The sequence below is a fragment of the Sturnira hondurensis genome, unplaced genomic scaffold (assembly GCF_014824575.4).
Source record: "Sturnira hondurensis isolate 20B ecotype Veracruz unplaced genomic scaffold, ASM1482457v3 Scaffold0006413, whole genome shotgun sequence".
Taxonomy (NCBI): Eukaryota; Metazoa; Chordata; class Mammalia; order Chiroptera; family Phyllostomidae; genus Sturnira; species Sturnira hondurensis.
This window is the reverse complement of record NW_028079044.1, coordinates 11,169,444-11,193,738: the sequence shown is the minus strand read 5'-3', so window position 1 is coordinate 11,193,738 and position 24,295 is coordinate 11,169,444. Positions and strand designations below refer to the sequence as shown.

At 40.0% G+C, this 24,295-nt stretch overlaps 1 pseudogene; it reads right to left on the bottom strand.

The window, feature by feature from the left end:
• Window positions 1-5,383: 5,383 nt before the first annotated feature.
• LOC118989055 (uncharacterized) lies at window positions 5,384-5,619 on the bottom strand (annotated as a pseudogene).
• Between the last annotated feature and the right edge of the window lie 18,676 nt (window positions 5,620-24,295).

The window sequence follows — 24,295 nt, the reverse complement described above, 5'->3', positions numbered from 1 at the left end:
AAATAAACATTCAACAAGAACAGAATGAAGAAACAAAAATTCCAAAAAATGAGAGAGTCTTAGGAACCTCCAGGACAACTTTAAATGATCCAACATCTGAATCATAGGGGTACCAAAAGGAGAACAACAGCAAGAAACTGAAAACTTATTTGAAGAAATAATGGAGAACTTCCCTAATCAGGCAAAGGAAGTAGACTTCCAGGAAGTCCAAGAAGCTCAGAGAGTCCCAAACAAGTTGGACCCAAAGAGGAACACACCAAAGCACATCACAATTACATTACTCAAGATTAAAGAGAAGAAGAAAATCTTAAGAGCAGCAAGAGAAAAGGAGACAGTTACCTGCAAAGGAGTTCCCATGAGACTATTAGCTGATTTCTGAAGAGAAACCTTGCAGACAACAATGAGCTGGAAAAAATCATTTAAAGTCATGAAAGGCAAGGGCCTGCATCTAAAATTACTCAGTCCAACAAAGCTATCATTTAGAATGGAAGGGCAGATAAAGTGCTTCACAGATAAGGTCAGTTTAAAGGAGTTTGTCATCCTCAGGCCCTTATTATATGAAATGTGAAAGGGACTTATCGAAGAAAAAGAAGATCCAACTATGAACAGTAAAAAGACAACAAACTCACAACTATGAACAACTGAACCTAAAAAAAAAAAACTAAGCAAACAACTAGAACATGAACAGAATCACAGAAATGGAGATCATGTGGAGGGTATCAGTGGGGACAAGGAGTGGGGAAGGTGGGGGGAAAGGTATAGGGAATAAGAAGCATATTTGGTAGGTACAAAATAGACAGGGGGAAGAGGTTAAGGATAGTATAGGAAATGGAGAAGCCAAAGAATTTTTATGTACAACCGTGGACATGAACCAAGAGAGGAAATGCTGGTGGGATGGGGGTGCAGGGAAGAGGGCAATAAAAGGAGAAAAATGGGACAACTGTAATGGTATAATCAACAAAATATGTTTTAAATTAAAAAAAGAAAATATAGAGAAGTGGGCAGATTCAAGATATTTATGGACAATCAAAAAACCAGCTCTGTGATTAATGCAGAAACAATCAAACTCAGGAACAAGATAAGATGTCCACTATCACGAGGTTACTTAATATTGTTCTAGATATAATAGTCAATTTGGTTAGACAAAAGAAGATAATTAGTGGTGTTAAAATGGGAAAGGAAGAGTTATAAAGTATCACTGTTTATAAATGATACGATTATATATCTAGAAACTTCAAGAGAATCAAGTGGAAAATCCGTGATAAACAAAACAAATTCAACTGATGTAATAAACCAAAAGCTTTTGTGTATACAAATAGAAATCAATTAGGTATAGTGGGGGAAAGGCACTGTTTACAATGACAACAAAAAAGATAAATTCCCAGGACTAAATTTACCAAGAAATCTATATAATGCAAAATTTAAAATATTCTTCAGGCCCTGGCTGGTTTGCCTCAGTGGACTGAGTGCTGGCCTGTGAACCCAAATGTCACCAGTTCTATTCCTGGTCAGGGCACACGCCTGGATTGCAGGCCAGGTCCCTAGCTGGGGGCACGTGAGAGGCAACCAATCACTGTGTCTTTCACACATTGATGTTTCTCTCTCTCTCTCTTTCTCCCTTTCTTATCCTCTCTCTAAAAATAAATCTTCAGAAACACACACAAAAAAACATGCACAAAAGGGAAGGTCCATCAGGTCCTTGGATAGAAAAACAAAAGACTCAATCACAAAATATCAATTCTCTCTATATTAATCTATAGATTTTGGAATAGATACATCTTTGATTATATTGGCAAAAGTAGTTTGGGTCAACTAATAGCAAAAACAGAAGCCCTGAGTGGTAATGAGAAGCCAAAATGCACAGGCTAAGTAGATAATGTTACCTAAGTGTCTTTTTTATGGGAGTAGAGACAGAAGATATGTGCAAAAGTCTGGGGATAGGAAACTTTTGTCACATTCAAGGACTGAAAGATGTTCATGAGATGGCCTGTGATAAGCAAGAAACAAGGGGTATGGGAAGAAGCTGGAAAGGTAGTGAGTCAGAAGCAGTGAATAGAAAGTGAGGCGGTGGAGACCAGGGACGCAGGCAATGCTGCAGGAAGACTGCGTGCTCAAGGAGTGGGGATAGGCTGCTAGCCTCTACTACCCACCCTGGCTCCCTCTAAGGGGGCAGCCTAGGGATTCTTCCTTGCTACTTTCTGGATAATGCTGTATACAAACTAGACCTTCATGAAGACTGAGGGACCTCGCTCCTTCTTAGCTCCCGTGGCTCTCACCGGAAATTGGTGACTTAGCAGCACCTTTCTAGCCCTTTACGGTTATACACTGTTCTTTTCATAAGACATCACTATGCACGACTTAATGCCAGCAAGGGATGCACTTGGCATTGTTTTTCCAGGAATGAGATGAGTTCGAGAACTTTATTCTCTGCAGCCTCACCCTCCCGTGGTGAAATCAGCTGTACACAGGCCAGAGAACCAGCTTATCACAAAGTGGAGTTTGTGGTTAGGAATGGAGGAAAGCTAACCTGATATTTGAACAAGACCCTGAACTCATTACCCACTATCCTGCCAAAGAGAGTTAACAAATGATGTGGCAGTGTAGACCTAAGAAATGTGATTTAACACACCTAACTAATGCCTGACTTCCCACCACAGGGAGGCTTCGGCCATGGGAAGGTTACTTGAAGTCCATTTCCCAGAACAAAGGCACACAGCAGTCCTGTTTCATGAGCTGCCAAGTAAAACTGTCAGATTCTATTTAAGAAAACCAAGCTGTCTGGCTATGTTTATTGAAAATAGCCATATGAGACAAAGAGGAAAATAGTTTTCATTTAATTCTTTCACAGTTATTTATTGAGTACCTACTGTGTGCCAAGTTCTGTCCTAGGTGGTAGACATACAGAAATGAGCCAAGTAGACAAACCACTTATCCTCACAGAGCTTACATTTTAGTGGGGGAGATAAACAATAAAGATAATAGACAAAATATGTGTATATTAGAAGGTGGTAAGTGCTAAACCTTCAGTTAGCTAGGACATTTTTAGGACACAAAAGGTGTTGGTGGAGAGCCTAGATACTAGGATACTAGTGATTACATTAGATATTAGGTAGGGCCGGCAGTGAAGAACTTTCTGAGAATGTGACATTAAAGCTGTATCGTGAAAGATGAGGAGCCAATCTTATGAAGAGCGAGGAAGAGGGGGAAATGTTACAAAGGTCTGAGTTAGGCAAGAACCTGGAATGGCCAATAGTAGAAAAAAGGTCGATTTCTGCAGGAGAGAGATCCTAAGCTAGGGGGTGAGGTCCTAAACACAAGCCTGGGGAGGAAGGCAGGCCCTGGAAAGGGATGTGAGTTTTTCCTAACTCGCTCATTGTGGCACAATTATTTATTCTACTGTAACACTGCCCACTTAGAACTTGTTAGCCAGCTAAGCTGCCTGGCCTGAGCTCAGAGACAGGACATCTTAAAAAGTCCCAAGTGTGGCCAAAACAGACTTCAGTCTATGCTCTAAAACTCTCACTAGGGATTTTCACTCAGGTCATTGACTTTCATGTTTATTAAATACCCTCTTAATAAACTTATTTATCTGATTTCCAAACTCATAGCAGATTACAAACCCTGGACTAGAGGGGTATGGGAAAAGGGCAGGCCTCTTGTCCAGCTATTTCAATTCGGTGAGTCATTTTCTTGGAAACCACCTTTCCCCATGACTAACCTCATCTGTACTGCACGGACGTCAGGATTCATCCAAACACCATTGTGACATTTACATTTACTGTGCCGTGATGTAGTGGCAAGAACACTGATGCACATTAATCCTGGATGCAAATTCTGACTCCAGCCTCCACAGTGCTATATACCCATTAGATTGTGAATGATTTAAGCACATTGTGCCTTAGTCATTTTTAGTTCACCCATAACTCATCCCCCTACTCCAAGCCATGGATAGTGCTAGTCATATTAATGTTCTTGATAAATGGACCTTGAGTGAGTAGATGAAAGTGTGATCTTGGATAAATTACCCTGTCTGAGCCTCAAGTGCCTCATCTATAGAAGGGAAAAGCATCACCACCTCAAGGGCTCGCTTGAAATGTTGAATAGCAATATAAGTAGAAAGCAATATCATGTATAACATATAAACGCAAGATATTTTGCTACTTGGGGCTGATTTAGAGGTGTCCTTCAAGGGGTCAAGGGAACCTTTAGGTCTTTGTGTCTACGACTTGCAGTAGTTGCCACTAGATGGCAATGTTTTCTTAAACCATGTTAAGCCATTTTTTCAGTCTACCCCGTGATTCTTAAACTGGGTTTTTTTTATACCACTGGGAGTACAGAACGTTTTCCAAATTGTGCTCAATTATGAACAGCTTTAAGGAAATCAAACTTTCCATCCTCAGCTTCTTTGACTCCTTTGTCCTAAAATTATAACCTGCTTTGGAAAGTACCTATGTTCATGATAGCCCTTCTCCAACTTTTCGAAAAGAAAGCAGACGCATTATTCATCTCAAATCTGATTTTATGGCCCCACTAGGTGACTAATATATGCCAGGGCACCAAACAAAAGGGAGGTCTCCTTCAGCGATTAACAAGGAACCAGTCTTTCCCTATATTTTACATACTTTCATGAAGAGTGAAGCTTGGTTCATATTGTTATGGACTGAATAAAATATACAGTATGGCAGGGGGGTGAAAATAAGGCTTTTTCCAACCCTTAAGAATCATCAAAGAAAGCATTTATATTAAGTAAACAAAGCACAGGGCACATCTTTTTAAAAAATACTAAACAATAGTTTTTTTTACATACTTAAATGCAATTATTTTGACTTGTTCTCAATACTCATCCCAAAGTCATGTCATTAGCAGCAAAGAAATAAGCAGTTTATTTATTTAATCATTAATAAAGCAGTTTATTATTTTAATCATTAATTTTTTTTTGTTTGCTGCCCTGCCTTGGTCAGCAGTATATTATTTTATGTGTAACTAAAATTTTCTAGGATCATCAAATTTTTCATAACACGTTAGTTAAAATAAACCAAGTTTTTACAGGATCTCTTTCAAACTCAGTGTGTTATTCGTTAAAATAGTTACAAATTATTATTATTATTATTTTTAAAAACTCCTCAGACTTCATCCTCTCCCTTTTAACTCTCTGAAAAGAAAAGAAGACTGATCATCAAGGGCCAATAGCAGTTGCAAAAGCAACACCAAGAAACAAATTTTTTAAAAAAGGAAGCCCTGGCTGCTATGATTCCGTGACCTGGGTTCTGGTCTGCAAACCGCAGGGTCACCAGTTAATTCCCAGTCAGGGCACATGCCTGGGTTGGGGGCTGGGCCCCTGGTTGGGGGTGCATGAGAGGCAACCACACACTGATGTTTCTTTCCTTCTCTTCCTACCTCCCTTTCCCTCTCTCAAAAAACAAATAAATAAAATCTTTTAAAAAAGAAAGAAGAAAAAGGAAACAAAAGAAAAAAGAAATAAAATAAAATAAAGCAACACCAAGAGCCAGCTTCAAACTCAGGAGAGAATGCCAAACCTCTTCCTTGTGGTTTTGCGTGCTCATTGGAGAAACTTCTTTAGTAACAAACTATAGAGATAATTCCTGAAAGTATAGTCTTAGTTTTAAATTGTTTTAATCAAAATATGTAATAAAAACATTTATTCCAATTTTAGTCGGTTCTCATCTTTATTTCATCTTATTTTATTTAACATTGCCTACTGCTCATGAACAAAAATTCACTAATACATTGCATGCCAGAGCAATTAATTTTTGCAGTCTATATATTTCCATTTCATTAAATCCATGGGAAAAGTTTTATAATAATGTGTAATAAAACCATGGTGTTATTTCTGATCTTTATACCTAAGATTTAATTATTGTCAGAGGCAAGACCTCAGAGTTTGATACAGGCATACAGATATATTTGACCAAAGAAATATCAGGACTTGCATCACATTCTTTGTTTTATGAATATCTTATAATTCATCCATATGTGACATTGCCTTATTACAGTTAGTTAATGAAGAATGGTGCCCTGGCTGGTATAGCTCAGTGAATTGAGTGCGGACATGCAAACCAAAGGATCACAGTTCAATTCCCAGTCAGGGCACATGCCTAGGTTGCAGGCCAGTTCCCAGCAGGAGATGCAGGAGAAGCAACCATAAATTGATATTTCTCTCCCTCTCTCCTTCCCTTTCCCTCTAAAGATAAATAAAATCTTTTAAAAAAAAGAATGGTAGGTTGATTTATTACTTTGTTTTCCTAAGTCTAAAAATTGATTAATTTTAAAAATAAAGAAATTATATAAATCTATTTTAAATTAATTTGATCACCTTTCCCTGCACCCCCTTTTTAACCCTTGCCCAAGGATATGGGTATAGATTTTAGAGACAGAGGAAAGGAGAGAGAAAGGGAAACATCAATCAGTTGCCTCCCGGATGCTCCTCAACCAAGGATCAAACTCACAACGTAGGTAGGTATGTGCTTTGAGCAGTGTTCCCAACTGACAACCTTTTGGCATATGGGTCGGTGCTCTAACCAACTGAGCCACCTAGCCAGGGCTAGCCCCATGTTTTATTATGAGTTTTATAGTTTATTTTTATTTTTAAAAAAGACTTTATTTTTAGAGAAATGATGAGGGAGGGAGAAAAAGAGAGGAAGAGAAACATTAATTGGTTGCCTCTCACGTGCACCCCAACCAGGGTTCTGGCCAGCAAACCAGGCATGTGTCCTGATATGGAATTGAACTGATGACAACACCCAATTCACTAAGCCACATCAGTCAGGTCAAGGGTTTTGTAGTGTAGTTCCTATACTTAGGTCTTCAATCCATTCTGAGTTAATTTTTGTCTATGGCTTGAGGTAAGGGTTTAACTCCATTCTTTTGCAGTTCTCCCAGCACCATTTGTTGAAGAGACTATTCTTTGCTCACTAAATGATATTAACACTCTTTGTTTAAAATCAAATGACCATAAATGGATGGGTTTATTTCTGAACTCTCAATTCAATTCCATTGACCTATGCGTCTATCGTTATGTCAGCTTTGATTACTATAGCCTTGCAATAAGCTTTGAAATTGGGAAGTGTGATCTTTCTGCTTTGTTCTTGTTCTAAGTTATTTTGGCTATTCAGGACCCCTTGCAATTCCATATGAATTTTAGAATTAACTTTTCCAGTTCTACAGAAAAGGCCATTGGGTAATATTGCCATCTTAACAATATTTAGTTTTCCAATCAATGAACACAGGATGTCTTTCAATTCATGTATAGCTTCTTTAATTTTTCTCAGCACTACTTTATAATTTTTATTGTACAAGTCTTGCACATTTTATATTAACTTTATTACCAACTAGTTTGTTTCTGATGCTATTGTAAATGATACTGTTACCAAACAAGGGTCCGAGGTGGGGGGCAATACTTGGCCCACCGAGGGATGCCAAAAACTGCTACAGAAAACAGGGGCCCCTCCCAAGGACGATACACTAATATCTACTGGGCTCTTCTGTCCGCCGCCAATTGGAAAGACATCTCTCAATGCCACAGATTTGTGGAAAGGAAACAAAATGTTTATTTAATGCTATTCAGGCCTAATGCCTTCCTTAAAATATTAAAGTCTTTAAGGGTATACACCTACACACACACACACACACAGCGCTCCCTTCTCCCACTGTCCCAACTCCGGGTACCGTAAATCAGGAAAAGGGCACATGTCCGTTTTTCAGGTCGCTGGCACGTGAGCTGTGTCGCCTGCCTGTCCAGGCAGGATCTCCAATTAATCCAAAGTCATGTGGCACCTTTCACTGGCAAGAGTTCTTTGTACCAAGTCCTAGTCAAAGTCTCTCCTGGTTTCCAGGCCACTCAGCCAAAGGGAGCACGCCAAAGCCAAGTGGGCCTCTTCTACCAAAGCCGCGCTCCACCAAAGGCGCGGCTTTCTTCTTCACCTGGCCGCAGGGATCTCCACTCTGGCAAAGCTGCGTGGTTTTCCCTTTCACCTGGCCAAGAGGGGGTCTGCACTCTGCTGAAACCGCTCGGCTCTCCCTCTTAATGGCTACAGGGGTCTACATCTTTCCAAAACAGCGTGGCTCTCCCCGTCACCTGGCCAAGAGGGGGTCTTCACTCTGCTAAAGCCACATGCCTCTCTCGCAGGCACTCTCTCAGAGAAGCAACCCCTGTTCCAGCCTGGGTAGCTACTCACTTCTCCCTGGCCCAAAACTTGGCCACAGCTCTTTAACATATCTATGAAACCAGTTAAAGGTTATAGATATGTTAAATGACCATTCCAGAGGTTAGCTGCAAAACTGTTGCTATGCAAAACAGCTCTCAATGGCCCTGCTCCATTCGTCCCTTCCCCCAACTGACACCTGGGGGGGGGGGGTGTGAGGACATCTTCATATTTCCTCCAATATTCCTGTACACTTTGAGTTCTGGACACCATTCCAAATCTTTTCCGGCCCCGCCCCCCGCTTGGCTGCACCCTGTATCAATACTTTTAAATTTTAATTTTCTGGTTGTTTGTTGTTAGTATATAGGGCAATAGTAGCCTTTCATTTATTGGCCTTGTATTCTGTGAACTTACTAAATTTACTTATTACTTAGAGTAGCTTTTTAAAAAAGATTTTATTTATTTTTAGAGAGAAAAGGGAAGGGAGAAAAAAGGAGGGAAACATCAGTGTGTGGTTGCTTCTCATGTGCTGCCTGTTGAGGGCAAAGGGGAACTAGCCAGAACATAGCTGTAAGGAAGCAAAAGGTGTTTTACTAACTAACGCAAAGAGGCTCCGGGACACACCCGAAGAGCAGGGTGTGTTCCAGGATGTGGTGTAAGAGCAACAAGGTTAGTCAGGCAGATAGCCATCTGGACAGTTACTAGGGAGGGAAATTTTACCCCTGTGCACATGCTCAACTGACCAATCAAGTAAAGGAGCACGAGCCAGTGCACAAGTTAACTCACCAATAATCAGTAACCCTATTGTGCCCCTGAGCCAACCGCTAACCGCCACATCTGCTTCTGTATCCAGCTTGCTTGCACGCCTCCTTAAAACCCTAAGCCTGTAAGCGTTTGGCGTGACTCTCATTTCCAGCCCTTGCGGCCACCGTGTCTCCGGACACTTTGGAGAGTTCGCCCCTGCGCAGGTTAAACTTGGCCAATAAAGTAACATCTTTGGAACCCTGAAAGTCTCCGACATTTGTTCTCGCGGTTGGTGAATGCAACACTGCCCACTGGGGACCTGGCCTGCAACCCAGGCATGTGCCCTGACTGGGAATCAAACAGGGAACCCTTTGATTTGTAGGTTGGCGCTCAATCCACTGAGCCACACCAGCCAGGGCACTTTATGACTCTTTTAATGTTTATAGGATCTACAATAATGTTTTCTCTCTCATTCTTGATATTGGTCATTTGTATCTTTGCTCTCTCTTTCTCTCTCTTTTTTTCCCCTATTGAATTTGGCTAGATATTTGTCAATATTATTGATCTTTTTAAACGCTAGAACACAACTTTTAGTTTCATGATATTCTCTTTTTTTTTAAATAGTTTTTTTATTTAATTCTTGTTCAAGTACAGCTTTCTGTCTTATATTCCCAACCCTGCCCTCCCCCCACCCCATGCTCCCCGTCATGATATTCTTTATTATTTTTGTTTTCTATGTCATTGATCTCTGCTCTTATCTTTATTTCATTTTTTGTATACTTTATTTTGTTTTAATTTTTCTTCTGTTTCTAGTTTCTGAAGGTGGAAGCTAAGGTCATTTATTTGAGACTTTCTTTTCTAATGTAGGTGTTTAGTGCTTAGTGCTTTAAATTTCCTTTAAATATTGCCTTAGTTGCATCACAAATGGTATGTTGTTGTTTTCATTGTCATTCGGTTCAAAACCCCTTCTAATTTACCTTTTGCTTTCTTTTTTGATGCACAAATTATACAATGAATATTATTCAGTTTCTGAGTATTTGGGGATTCTTCAGAGATCTTTTTGTTACTTATTTCTAATTTAATTCTATTTTGGTCCAAGAAAACAATTTCCTTGATTCCTTTTAAATGTATTGAAACTTTATTATGGCTCAGAAGATGGGTAGAAATATGGTCCACCTACTGGGAGAAAACAGTCATTATTATGCTAATAGAAGGACTAAGGTCTGGACAACAATAAGTTTCTTTTTTTTTTAAAGATTTTTTAAAATTTATTTATTTATCTTTAGAGGGGAAGGAGAGGGAGAGAAACATCAATGTATGGTTGCCTTTCATGCGTCCCCTGCTGGGAGTTGGCCTGCAGGGAACTGGCTTGCAACCCAGGCATGTGCCCTGACTGGGAATCGAACCTCGATCCTCTGGTTCGCTCAATCCACTGAGCTACACCAGCCAGGGCAACAATAAGTTTCTTATCAGTATGTTGGAGTTAGGATTTCATGCATTGGTTTTTCCCCCCCACCCCCCTATGCATTGTTTGATGACCTTGGTAAAGGTAAGTTCCCTCCTGAGAGAAGTTTCCCCTTAATGTTCTTTGTACGCAGTGGCAAAGATCTTAATTGAAAACTGAACATTTCAATCTTCCAGGTATTTTCAAGTATCTATAGGTTCATATTCATATATTTGTTTTAGATTTAGAACATAAATGAAGCTCTTAGGCCTCTGAATAAATTGTCCTTTCTTAATTTGTTTCTTATCTGAGAATTAAAAATTAACTCAAGTATTAACTTATTGTGTTTATATATCAATGTATTTTGAGAAGAAATATAATCCATATTGCTCAATATCACTGAATTTAACAGTTTCAATGCCAATAAATGTGTAGAAGTTGAGCCTCCTTGGAATTAGCCCCAAAGTTCTATTTATAAACATATTGAAATTAAATGTTTTTGGAGCCTTTTGATGGTGTGCATATATTTAGAAATATTGTTGACTTGGGATATTTTTTAATATACTGCTAGGGATCATAACTGCACTATCTGAATAAAAATTATTGGCCTATTAGAAGAAGTTGCTGCCAGTGTCAAAAAAGCAAAGCAAAATAAAATGAAAATGAAAAATAGTGACCTTCTGCTTTCCGCAACAAAGCAGAGGACAGAAGCTGAAGGAAGAAAATCCGTATCCTTCCTGTGCTCTCCCCACAGCCAATGCTTAGTTCCTTTTGTGTGCCTCGAGCCCTTTGTCCTTCTGTGACTGGACACAGCGTGTGGTTAAAGAGGACACAGTGACAGCAGGCCCCTGTGAAAATGGTTTTCTCCCACTCTGAGAATTCCACGCCCTAACCTTCAATGTCTTCTTAATGTATGTATGTGGGGCTCCCATGACCCATGACTCTAAAGCTGTGTAGAAAACTAAATGTTATAGCACCAGATCTCAGGAACAGTCATCAATCTTTCTTCCAGGGAACTTTTGTTCTGAAATAACTACACGTCTGGATGCACAAGACTAAATTAACTATTCCAGTTTATAACATCTCAGTGATAACTCAGCTTCTCTCATCTGGTGAGTTTTTTTGCAACTAAACAATCTTGGTACATCATGATAGGTTTTATGAAAAAATAGGAAAAGAAAGTATTACTAAGTTAGGCTTTATATTTAAAGCAGAGAAATTAAACATCTCTTGCTTGCACCACAAACCTACAAAATCAATAGCCAATCTTCTCTGAAGCTCCTCAACACCTCTTTTAAAAACATAATTGGTAGAGTTGTTAGTAACTTCATATTGAATAATGTCACTTTGTGGATATATATATATATGTGTGTGTGTGTGTGTGTGTATAATTTAAAAAATTTTTTGAGAGTACATTTATTAAAGTTGGGGACAGGGAAAGAAGGAATTGCCTGGGACCGAAGACACAACAGAAGAGAGCCTAGGTGGGGCTGCTTTGGCTCACTGGGAACTCAGGGACAAACGGGCCTTGAAGACAGGTTTAGGGGGTTAGCCAGGAAGGAGCTGCTGCTGCCCATTCCTCCCCTGTTTGCCTTAGAGTTTCAGAGGTGTATGCCTGCTGGGGAAGAAGAGGAAAAGGGAAAGGCATGGGCGCACTCCCAGGAGAGAGCATGCCAAGAAATTTTTTTGTGAGAAATAATGAAGTCGGGAACCTAGCCCCCACAAATCAAATGCTCCAGAGTCTCACTAACTTAACTTTCCCTGTTCCATAAAAAAGTGAATAAAGAGGTCACCTACACATGAAACAAGGAGGAAACAGAGTTAAAAACATCAGATAGGGAATCAAAAAATCTGAGTGCTGGTCCTGGCCTTTTCACAAACTTGTTGGGCAAATTGTAATTAAATCATTTCATCTTTCTTCTCTGAAGTTCCTCATCTGTAAAATTAGGATATTGGATTAATAAAATCCAGGCTTCCTGCGGACTCTTTTCTTGGTTCTGTGGCTCTCTGTTCTTTGTGCTCTGTACCTCTGGTGTCTCCTTTTCTGACAGTTCTTCCTATTGTCACATAAATGTAGGAGTCCCTCCAGCGAACTGTCCTTAACTCCCTTTTTTTCTCTAATCTTTTGTAATTTTGGTTACAATCTATGCAGTGATTACTGGTGTATCTTCTGTACTGAAGTCTTTCCTTTCCCCACCTCCTGGGAAGGTTGGAGCCTGACAGCTCTCAGTCGAGCTGCTATCTGGAAATTGCCTCATGTGAAGACAGCCACCTCACCAAAGGTCACATCCTTTCCCTGAAAAAAGCTTGCAGCCAACGTTTGTTCAATGCAGGAATAAGAAGGCACACACCCCTTGCCTGAAGGTGGGATACCTGTTGACTTATTTAAAGAACTCTTCCCTGTTATTCTTCTGTGCTTGTTGTGACTTCATTGTGGTTCAATCCTTCTCCTCCAGTTCTGCAGATGCTGATCCTGAAAGCACTCCTCAATAAACCACCTGCACAAAAGTCCTCCCCTCAGAGCTTATTTCCTGGAGAACCCAACCTAAGGCAGTTTGTGACAGGAGTGGTTCAAGGGAGTGGTTCAAGACTCTAAAAATGGAATTTTGCAAATGACAAAATTTTATTTTTTATGCCTAAATAATATTATATATGTGTGTGTATATATACAATCACACGTCTATATATATCACATTTCCATATATATGTGATGGCTTTTATATATATAAGTTAATCCATTACAGGGGCACTTAGACTGTTTTCATGTCTTGGCTATGTAAATAATGCTGTAATAAACAGAGGGTTTCATATATCTTTATGAAGAACTATTTTCCTATTTTTGGGACAAATTCCCCAAACAGAAACTGCTGGATCATGTAATAGTTCTACTCTTAATTTTTTGAGGAAACTTCACATTGTTTTCCAGATGGGAAATGAGGTAGGGGGAGGGGGATTTGGCCAAAGGGGGCCATATATATCATAACAGAGGGAAACAAGAGACTTCATATAATGTGAGCCCTCTAAATACAGATGTTGAATTATGAGTTGTATACCTGAAGATGATATAATGTTATTAACCAATGTTACCCTTAATAAATTGAAATTCTAAAATATATTTTATTGATTATGCTATTACAGTTGTCCCATTTCCCCACCACCTTCATTTCCCTCTGCCTTGCACACCCCCTCCCACCCACATTTCTTCCCTTTATTCCATGTTCCTGTGTCATAAATTCTTTGGCTTCCACATTTCCCATGCTATTCTTGCCCTCCCCCTGTCTATTTTCTACATACCATCTATGCTATTTATTCTCTTTGCCTTTTCCCCCCTCTCCTCCTCCCACTCCCCTGTTGCTAAACCTGCATGTGATCTCCATTTCTGTGGTTCTGTTCCTGTTCTAGTTGTTTCCTTAGTTTGTTTTTGTTTTTGTTTTAGGTGTGATTGTTAATAATTGTGAGTTTGCTGTCATTTTACTATACATGTTTTTATCTTCTTTTTCTTAGATAAGTCCCTTTAACATTTCATATAATAAGGGCTTGGTGATGATGAACTCCTTTAACTTGACCTTATCTGAGAAGCACTTTATTTGCCCTTCCATTCTAAATGAAAGCTTGGCTGGATAGAGCAATCTTGGATGTAGGTCCTTGTCTTTCATGACTTGGAATACTTCTTTTCAGCCCCTTCTCACCTGTAAGGTCTCTTTTGAGAAATCAGCTGAATGTCTGATGAGAACTCCTTTGTAGGTGACTGTCCCCTTATCTCTTGCTGCTTCTAGGATTCTCTCCTTCATTTTCATCTTGGCTAATGTAATTATGATGTGCCTTGGTGTGTTCCTTCTTGGGTCCAACTTCTTTGGGACTCTCTGAGCTTCCTGGATTTCCTGGAAGTCTATTTCCTTTGCCAGATTGGGGAACTTCTTTTTTATTTTTTGTTCAAATAAGTTTTTCACTTGTTTCTCTTCTTCTTCTCCTTGTGGTACCCCTATAATTTGGAGGTTGGAACATTTAAAGATGTCCTGGAGGTTCCTAAGCCTCTCCTCATTTTTTTGAATTCTTGTTTTTTATTATTTTCTGTTTGGTTGTTTCTTTCTTTCTTCTGGTGCACTCTATTGATTTGAGTCCCAGTATTCTTCCCATCACTATAGGTTCCCTGTGCATTTTGCTTCATTTCACTTAGTGTAGCCTTCATTTTTTCATCTAATTTGCAACCAAATTCAACCAATTCTGTGAGCATCACCAGTATTTTGAACTGTACATCTGATAGGTTGGCTATCTCTTGGTCACTTAGATGTGTTGGCTCTGGGGCTTTGATCTATTCTTTTGTTTGAGCCATTTTTTTTTTTTTGGTCTTGTCCTGCCTATTATGTAGTGAGGGGAAGAGCCTTGGGTATTCACCAGGGCAGGGCAACCCAGTCACTGGGTTGTGATGCTGTATGTGGGGGCAGGGTCAGAGAGGGAACAATGGCACTTGCTCTGCTCCCTCTCAGATTTCAGTCCCTTCTGCAGCTTCCCACAAGCAAATTGGTCCCTTCCGGCGCTGGTTCCTAGGTGGTTGGGCTTGTGTATGCTCTAGGACCCTGTGTGTCTCTCCAATGAACTCCTCTGTGAGGCTAGAGTCTCTCCTGGCACCTCAACCCCCACGAGTGTTTTCAGTCAGTGATTTTAGGCTTTATTTCCAGGAGCTGGGGCCCTCAGTTGCGTGGTCTGTCTCACTGCTCATTTTCGCCTGGTTTATCTGCATGTGAATGTGTGACCACAGTCAGCCAACTGCCTTGTGTGCCTCACTGGGTCTGCTCGTTGCCTCCCCATGCCAGGCATCTGCTGGCCGCCTGCATGCCTGGGGTCTGCCAACCACCGCTTTTTCCTGTCAGGACCCCTCTCCACTGGCCACTGACTCTGCCCCTCTTACCAGTCTGGATAAATGGTTGCAGGACTTCCATACAGTTCAATTTCCTGTCAGTTATGGTTGTTTTTTTGTTTCTAATTTTTTGTTGTCCTAATTTTTGTTGTGCGAGGAGGAACAGTGTGTCTACCTATGCCTCCATCTTGGCCAGAAGTAATAAATTGAATTTTTAAAAATTTACCAAAAAAATGAGATTTGGGGATTTGACCACCCATCTGCCAGCTGACAATGAGGACCCCATCACTGTTGTGGAAGTGCACTACAAGCCCCTGACCTGCAGGATAATTGTTAAAACTTTCACTAGTGGTGAACTTGGATGGAATACTAGTGGAAGGGAATTCACCAGTTTTGAAAGGAGGGCAAGTCCTTATATAAGGACAATGGAATCAGTGGCTCTTTGAGTGTCATTGAAGCATAAGACAAAGACATCAAAAGACTAAGAGGGTAATCACCAACTGAAGGCCATGTGTGATGACCAGAGGACCTCTTTGGAAGGATATGCAGAGACTCTCATCTCCTGCAGCCAGAGGGCGAAAAAGGCTTAAGATATGGAACCCTACATTTAACTATGAGAATAGCAGAATGCCAAAGAAATTTGAATCCTCCAGACTGCTGTGCCAAAGTCAGGGCTCTGACTAGGAAGAAGTGTAATCTTGAGAGCTAGAATGGGAACATTTGGATTGAGGCACTCAAAAACCTTGAACTGCAGATCCCTCTAAACCCTCTGGGCCAGCAGAAATGGCCAACTACTCCTGTTAAAGACTGGTGTTCCCACTTGCTTATAAGTAATACAGAGCCCTCTCAATCTAGACAAGAAATTGAAGGAATTTTTCACAATAATGTAAATGCACACAATTCCACTGAATTCTACAATTTAAAATGGTAGAACACTAAAGAAAGAAATTAAGGAAGACACAAATAAATGGAAGCATATACCATGTTCATGGATTGGAAGAATTCAATATCATTAAAATGTCCATATTACCCAAAGCAATCTATAGATTCAACACAATTCCTATGTAAATACCAATGGCATATTTCACAGATATAAAACAAATATTTCAAAAATTTATACAGAACAAAAAAAGACCCCGAATAGCCTTAGCAATTTTGAGAAAGAAGAACAAAGTAGGAGGGATCACAATACCCATCAAACTATACTACAAGGCCACTGTAATCAAAAGAGTCTGATGCTGGTATAAGAATCATTTATTAATATTACGTAGTCATTTTTTCCTGGGAACCTAACCTAACAACTTCCATGAATATGGCAAAAACTGCTAGCTTCCACCAATATTTCTCCTCACTTTCTCCTTTATTATTGGAACCCATCTGAGACTGCAAGCAGTCTTACAGCTGGCTATGGGATGTGAGACATGTGACTAAGTTTGTCCAGTTGAATGTGAGAAGTGATATAGGCTACTTCCTGTCATGTTCTGAAATAAGCATGCCTTCCACTTGTCTCTGCTCCTTCCTGCTGGCTGGGAAATGGATGTGATGGCAGGAGCTGGTGCCAGAAACGGAAGCCATAGGTAGAGGATGAGAGCCACTACACTACTATCTCTAGCTGTTACATGAAATAGAAATAAACTTATGTATTGGTTAAGCCACTGAATTTGAGGTAGCCTAATGTGTCCTAACATATTGGATGACTCCAAAATTCACTTCTCTAACTTTGACTCCTTTCACAAAAGCTTTTGTTTTGTATTTCCAGTCTTTTTAAAAAAGGTTTTATTTATTTTTAGAGAAGGGGAAGGGAGGGGGAAAGAGAGGGAGAGAAACATCAATGCGTGGTTGCCTCTCACATGCCCCCTACTGGGGGGCCTGGCCTACAACCCAGTCATGTGCTCTAACTGGGAATGAAACTGGCAATCCTTTGATTTGCAGACAGGTGCTTACCCCACTGAGTCACACCAGCCAAGGCTGTATTTCCAGTCTTTAGATTCAGCCTGTCCACACTGTAATTTATCCTAATGCTTCCTAAAATGTGTTCTTTCTTTGTTCCTTATTTCTAATAGTACCACAATCACTTACTTATGAAAAAAGAGCTCTAAACATTCACACAATGGAATACCATTCAGCTGTTAAAAGGAGGAGGAGGAGATAGCTTTAGATATACTGATATAGAACAATCACCAAGATCTGCATTAAGTGAAGAAAGTGAGAAGCAATATAGTGTCTGTAATATACTACTGTTTGTGTTAGCAGAAGATTACATACATATGTAAATATTTGTATGTGCACAGAATCTGTTGGGAAGGATGCCTGAACTGAGTTATTGCTTTAGATAAACCAGATAGGGGACAAGATGGCAGAGAACTAACTTCTCAGGTATATTTGTTTGGTATGTTTGTTTGAACCTGTGAATTGTATACTGTGAGTTGTGTACTGTAAGCAAAGAGCTACTAGATTGTACAACCCATGGGTACACTGTTCAAACTCTAATCTGTGTAAATGAAACCCCTGAAGTTGTGCTGTGTGTGGCCCAGGCAGCTGCTCCTATCAGTCCTGTTGTACATGTTTTACTAACATACATGCACACACAAAAAAAGTTGAAGAAAATATACTAAATAATTGTTTGGTAGTTAGGACTGAGTACCTATTCTCTGAAACCATCTCAGTAAAAATATTCTAGGATTTCATAGATAACTGTCTGGATTGTTATTAACCTCACTATTACCAGTCATCAATTTAAAATGAGCTTTACTATCATTTTAAAAGATTCCCCACTCTTTTCAGGAACTTCTTTCAGCACAAGAACAATGACCAGACAGCTTTTCCCTCTGAAGAACTCCAAGGTGAGATGGTGGAGGTGCAACACTAAAACCTGCCTGGGGGTTAATCCCCACAGTTGTCATTCTCTCGGGAGCTGTCAATTATCAATTATTTAATAGGGACTGAGAACCTGAAAATGACCTTAACCTTTGACTCTGCAAATTCTGCTGCTTTGAATTTCCCTTGTCATCCTAAGGAAAGCTTCAGAGATACACACCAAAATGTGTATACCAGAATGCTCACCGCAGCTTATTTCTCTTGTCCAAAAACATGGTCACCAAAGAGCCATAAATGCAGGACAAGTTAAATCTAGTACAGATCATCAAGGTAATGGAATTCCAGAGGTTGGAAGAATAATGAAATTCGGAAATGACTACATAATGTTGATAAATGAAAAAAGCAAGTAACAAAACAGTAAGGTATTAACCTTCAACTGTTTCAATTTTGTTTTTGCAGACTGTATGTGGAAATGATATTCACTAATATATTATTACTGCTCTTCTTTGGGATTTGGGCTTCTTATAGATTATTTTTATTTTCTTGTTTGTTGATTGCCTGAATGTTCTTTATTTTAATTTTATTTATTTATTTTTAGAGAGAGAGGGAGGGAAGGAGAAAGAGAGGAAGAGAAATATCAATGTGTGGTTGCCTGTCATGTGCCCCAGGTGGAGACCTGGCCTGTAACCCCAGCATGTACCCTGACTGGGAATCAAACTGGCAACCCTTTGGTTCGCAGCCCACGCTCAATCCATTGAGCTGCACCAGCCAGGGCTGGTTGCCTGAATTTTCCAAAGTTACTACAAGTAGCATGTTTTCTCTTATGATTAAAAAAATGTTACCACCCACCCAAAGTCAATTTGGGGGTTCTACAGAGCACTTCAATTTGTACCTCAGTAGTGTCCCACAGTACTCTGGGGCAAATATGCAAATTTTAAATGAGAAACATCAATCCTGGCTTATGTAGAGACTTCTTCCAATTTGATTATGTACTACAAGGAGGAGGGAAGAGCAGAGGGGTGGCAGATAGTAAGGGGGACAAAAGAGCTTAAATGGCTTTGTTACCTCTGTTACAAGTTTTCCTTCCAGTGGAGTCACTTAACGATTTTCTAGCCAAATGAGCTATTTTGCATTTGTAGAGATGACAAACTTCACTACTCACCAAGATCATATGCTTTTCTGATATTCACAAAGGCTTTGAAGTCTAAAATATATGCTGTTTAGGTATGTTAGTCTAGACTAGAGAATAATAGCTCTCCCCTAAATAATATATAAGTATCTTTTAAAAATAGCCTAGGCAAGGGAAAATTTTTTAAATTGGAGATATGGGTCAGAATCAAGTTCTATAACTCAGTACATTCCTTATAAAATACTATGGATTTGATTGATGGAGTATTTTAGGCACATTTTTATATAGCATAAATAAAAATTAAATGTAAAAAAATTAGTAATGAAAGACTGAATCCTAAAAGGACCAGCAGGTGGCATAAATAATTTATGTAATAAAAACTGCTAAGATATATATTGTAAAAGATATCTTCCCTGACCTTCCTTCCTCCCATGGGGGGAAATCTCTTGACTATTTAGACCCAAGTTCTCAGTTAAAGTGTCACTAAAGAAGACTTAGCTTAGTTCTAAATACAAAAATTAAAATTACAGGAGAAGGGAACTCTGGTCCACTGTTGGTGGGATTGCAGACTGGTACAACCATTATGGAAAACAGTATGGAATTTTCTCAGAAAACTAAAATTGGACTTGCCTTTTGACCCAGCAATTCCACTGCTAGGATTGTATCCTAAGAACCCTAAAACACCAATCCCAAAGAACCTATGCACCCCAATGTTCATAGCAGCACAATTTACAATAGCCAAGAGTTAGAAGCAACCTAGGTGCCCGTCAGTAAATGAATGGATCAAAAAACTATGGTACATATACACAATGGAATTTTATGCTGCAGAAAGAAAGAAGGAGCTCCTACCTTTTGCAACATCATGGATGGAACTGGAAAGCATTATGCTGAGTGAAATAAGCCAGGTGTTGAAGGACAAATACCATATGATCTCACCTCTAACAGGAAGCTAAACAACAAAGCAAACAAGCAAGCAAAATATAACCAAAGACACTGAAATAGAGAACAGGCTGACAGTGACCAGAGGGGAGAGGGGAGGGAATTTCAGGGGAAATAAGGGAGGGATTTAGAGGAACCTATATAAAGGATACATGGACAACAACTGAGAAGGGTGGAAATGGGAGGGAGGGGGGAGCATGGGGATGGGATGGGATGGGAGTAATAGACAGAAAACTGTACTTGAAAAATAATTAAATAAAAAATTTGGGGAAAAAATTACAGGAGAAATGGACCTCATAGATATCAACCTGAAGCTAGATTACAAACTACATGCCCAGCCCTATCATTAAACTGAGACATGAAAGACAGCATGTACTGAGAGCATCTAAACGAGATGCTCTGGCCAGTTCCCTTCAGCCTCTGAAGTTGGAGGTGTGTGCTGACATCAGAGACTTCAGAAAATAATGTCTTTAAAAGCTATGTGGGTGTGCACCTGCCCCAGTAAATTCCTCTGTAAGAAAAACATGAAGCCTCTTCTCCCTTCAAATACAATATTAGTTTCAACATTCAGTCTTTACTGGGTAGCAATAAGGTCCAGGACACCACCGTATCAGACACTAGTTAGCTGCCCTGGATCTGAGATAGGATATTTTTGCCACTCGCCAGCATCTGATGAAATGGCTAACAGAATGTATTTGTCTTCACTTGCTTTTGTACCTACTTCCATGCGAATAGCTCCCATCAGAAAGGTCTATGCCAAAGAAAGAGTCCGTGTAATGGAATTAAACTTGAATTCCATTGGAAGAGGATACTTTCACCAAAGGTGGTCCTAAAAGTTCTTGACTATCAGTAGCATGTGGTGCAGAAGTCTGCAAAGCCAACGTGTCACCTAAGAGCTCTAGAGCACTGCTTCCTGACCTGGGACCCTCAGGGGGAGGGCCAGGGACCACAGATGTACCAACATGGGCCTAACTGCACCAAACTACTAATAATGCCTTCTCTGGAAGGTGAGTTTATAGGAGATTGTCTATTTTATGCTCACTTTAGTGCCTAGTCTAGGCACTAAAAATAAGATCTGATAACATATGTACTAAATAAATACATGCTGAATAAATGCTTTTCTGTAATGTTTAAATTTTTTTTGAAATGAGCACGTTACTTTTGAAATCATAAAAAAATGAGCCCTGGCTGGTGTGGTTCAGTGGATTGAGTGCTGGCCTGTGAACCAGAGTCACTGGTTTGATTCCCATCGGGGCACATGCCTGGATTGTGGGCAGGGTCCCCAGCTGGGGGTGTGTAGGAGGCAACTGATCCATCTTTCTCTCAAACATCGATGTTTTCCCCTCTCTGTCACCCCCTTCTCTCTCTAAAAATAAATATAAAATTTAAAAAATAGTAAAAAAAATAAAATAAAGGTTTTCTGCCATTCTTCTACTCAAAAAAATAATAATGATAATCACCCTTCTAGAGAATTTTTCCCTAGGTGAAAACCTAACTATTGTTTCTTCCACAGTCTTTATTTGATTTTTTAAAATTGATCTTGGAGAGAGATTGACAGGAGAGAGAGAGAGAAACATCAATTTGTTGTTCCACATATTTATTCATTCATTGCTTGATTCTTACATGTGCCCTGACCAGGGATCAAATTGCAACCTTTGTGTATAGAAACAATGCTCTAACCTACTGAGCTACCCAGCCAGTGAATGAATTTAATTTTTGAGTGTAAATATTATTCAATATATACAAGCTTGACAAAAACCCACCTAACTTAGAGTGTCTTATCGGATAACTGATTCAATTATTTAAATCACCACCCCTGGCTGGTGTAGCTCAGTGGATTGAGCACGGGCCTGTGAACCAGAGGATTGTGGTTCAATTCCCAGTCAAAGCTCATGCCTGGGTTGCGGGCCAGTTCCCAGCAGGGGACCCATGAGAGGCAACCATACATTGATATTTCTCTCCCTCTCTCCTTCCCTTCTCCTCTAAAGATAAATAAATTTTAAAAAATCTTAAATCACCAATGACTCATTTCAGAGACTTTCCGGTGCCTGTTTCAATAAATATGTTCCACTATTACTAAACTTTTGCTTTCCTGTGGATGCCTTACACACATTTTGAAGCATTGCCTCTCATGGTCTTGGTTACTTTTCCATGTTAGCCAAGAAGAATACTGAAAGTCAGCAGCTTTTTTTCAAGTAAGATGCCCATTTTGCTGCTCTGTGTTCCTTGCAAGCAATCCTCAACTTGGATCCGAGGAAGGCCAAATATTAATTGGAAGGCAGTTGGATGGAGGGATGTAAAATGAAGTTTTCTTCAAAACATGTTATAAATAGTGGTTGGAGTCCAAGACCACCCCTCAGAAGTTGGATTCACACATAATGTAGTTGAAACCATTCAAATTTTGCTATATAAATAGGCCACTCAGTATATATTTGTTGAAGAAATGAATATTGGTAGTGCTTCTTAGCCAGAGGAATTTATAGACTGAGACCCAGTCTTACTTTCTACCTGCCCAGGAAGGCAGCTTCTCTGCTCTTCACACCTAGCAGCTGTTGATACCTGCAGGCCCTTACAACTTGGGTGTTGGTAACTCAAGAGATGCCTGTATTGGTGTCTTAAACAAAGATCTTCTGGTTGAAAGTAACTTGAGGGGACTTTACTATAAGGGCACCAGCCCGTTGGTTCTCATACCTCTGGGTGGGGGGTGGCAGCAGTTCTTAGAGAAGGAGTGTTGTGGACTGGAAACATAAGAAGTGTCTATTATATTTGGTGTTTTAGACCTTTAAGCCATTTTAGTTTAGACTGACTTGGTCATAAGGAATTGAGGTCCACTAAAGTTAGGTAAAATAAAGGTGACTTTTTGTAGGTAGTGATAACAAACATTAATCCTTAAGGAGTCATCACCAGGCTTCCTGTGGCTAGAAGAGAGGGTGGTCCTGGGCTTGCAGCTGCTCAGAGGCCCTCAGCTGCAGGGCCCTATGAGATTTCCTGCTCATGCCCCTCCATTAATGTGCTGTGAATACACATCTGTGTTTTTCCACCTTCCTCCCCCTAAACTGGCAGAACCTATTGCAATAGGCAGCAGGGCAAAAGTTATTGATTAGCCTGAAGGCTGACATCCCACTCAGATGAATCAGCCGTGGCCCAGAAGGACAGGGTACAGTGTCACAAGGAACAGATCATAGCTGTCTTGCAAAGAGGACTGTGGAGGGGCCTTAACATGTTTAGTATGTTTAGGTATTTGGTTTAAGAAATATAGGTGCTCTTTCAAGCTACTATGGACTCAAGATGAGCCCTGAATATCTAAAGGAGAAAAAATTTCTCTTTAGGCTATCACACACACATGCACATATGTATACTTAGGCAAATACAGTGCCTGGTGCATTAATGTTGCCCTAAGACTCTGATGCTAGAGGCCCCCTCAGGTCTGTCCTGTTTCAAATTGCTCAGGATACAAATAATTTCATCATGACCTTAAAACAGGATGGCCACAATGAAATTTTGGCAATGTAATGAAGTAGAATGTAAAGAGTGTAAAACAGTGTAAAATGACCAGTTTGGGCACAGGGAGGGAGGCAGGAGGTGGAAAGAAGGTAGGCAGGGGCCTTCCTATCAACTGAGAAGTCATACCACATCATCAATTCCCAGGAAGACTGGCCCCTCTGCTCCCCTCCTTTCAACTATCTTTGCCTTTCTTGTGTGCTTTAAACTATTATTAACACATTTTCTAGTAGCCATTTTACATTGTACATTGAATGGATATGCTTTGACTAATCTAAGTGTTATGAGAAGGTTTAAAACTCCTAATTTTGACTCATAATTGTGACCATTGCTTTCTAAAGTGGAAATAGAAGCTCTGGCCCTGATCCCAGCCATTATTGAGTCCCTAATAATGTCTGAAACTCTCACCAGTGATGGGGTAGATCATCAGAAAAGAAGCAACCAAGTCCCATGTACGAGATGAGCTTAATATGTCACTTTGCACTTTTATTCATTCATTTAGCAAAAGTCGTGGAATGGCTCCTATGGCCAGGCGTGTGTTTGGGAGAGATGTTACACAAATAATTACTTGATACAAATTATGCTGAGAGCCAAACAGAAGTATGTACTCTAGGGGGCCAGTATAAGAGGAGACTCAACTTCAGTTGGAGAGTGGGACAGCGGTCAGGAAGGGCTCTGAGGAAGCAACTTCCCAGCTGAAA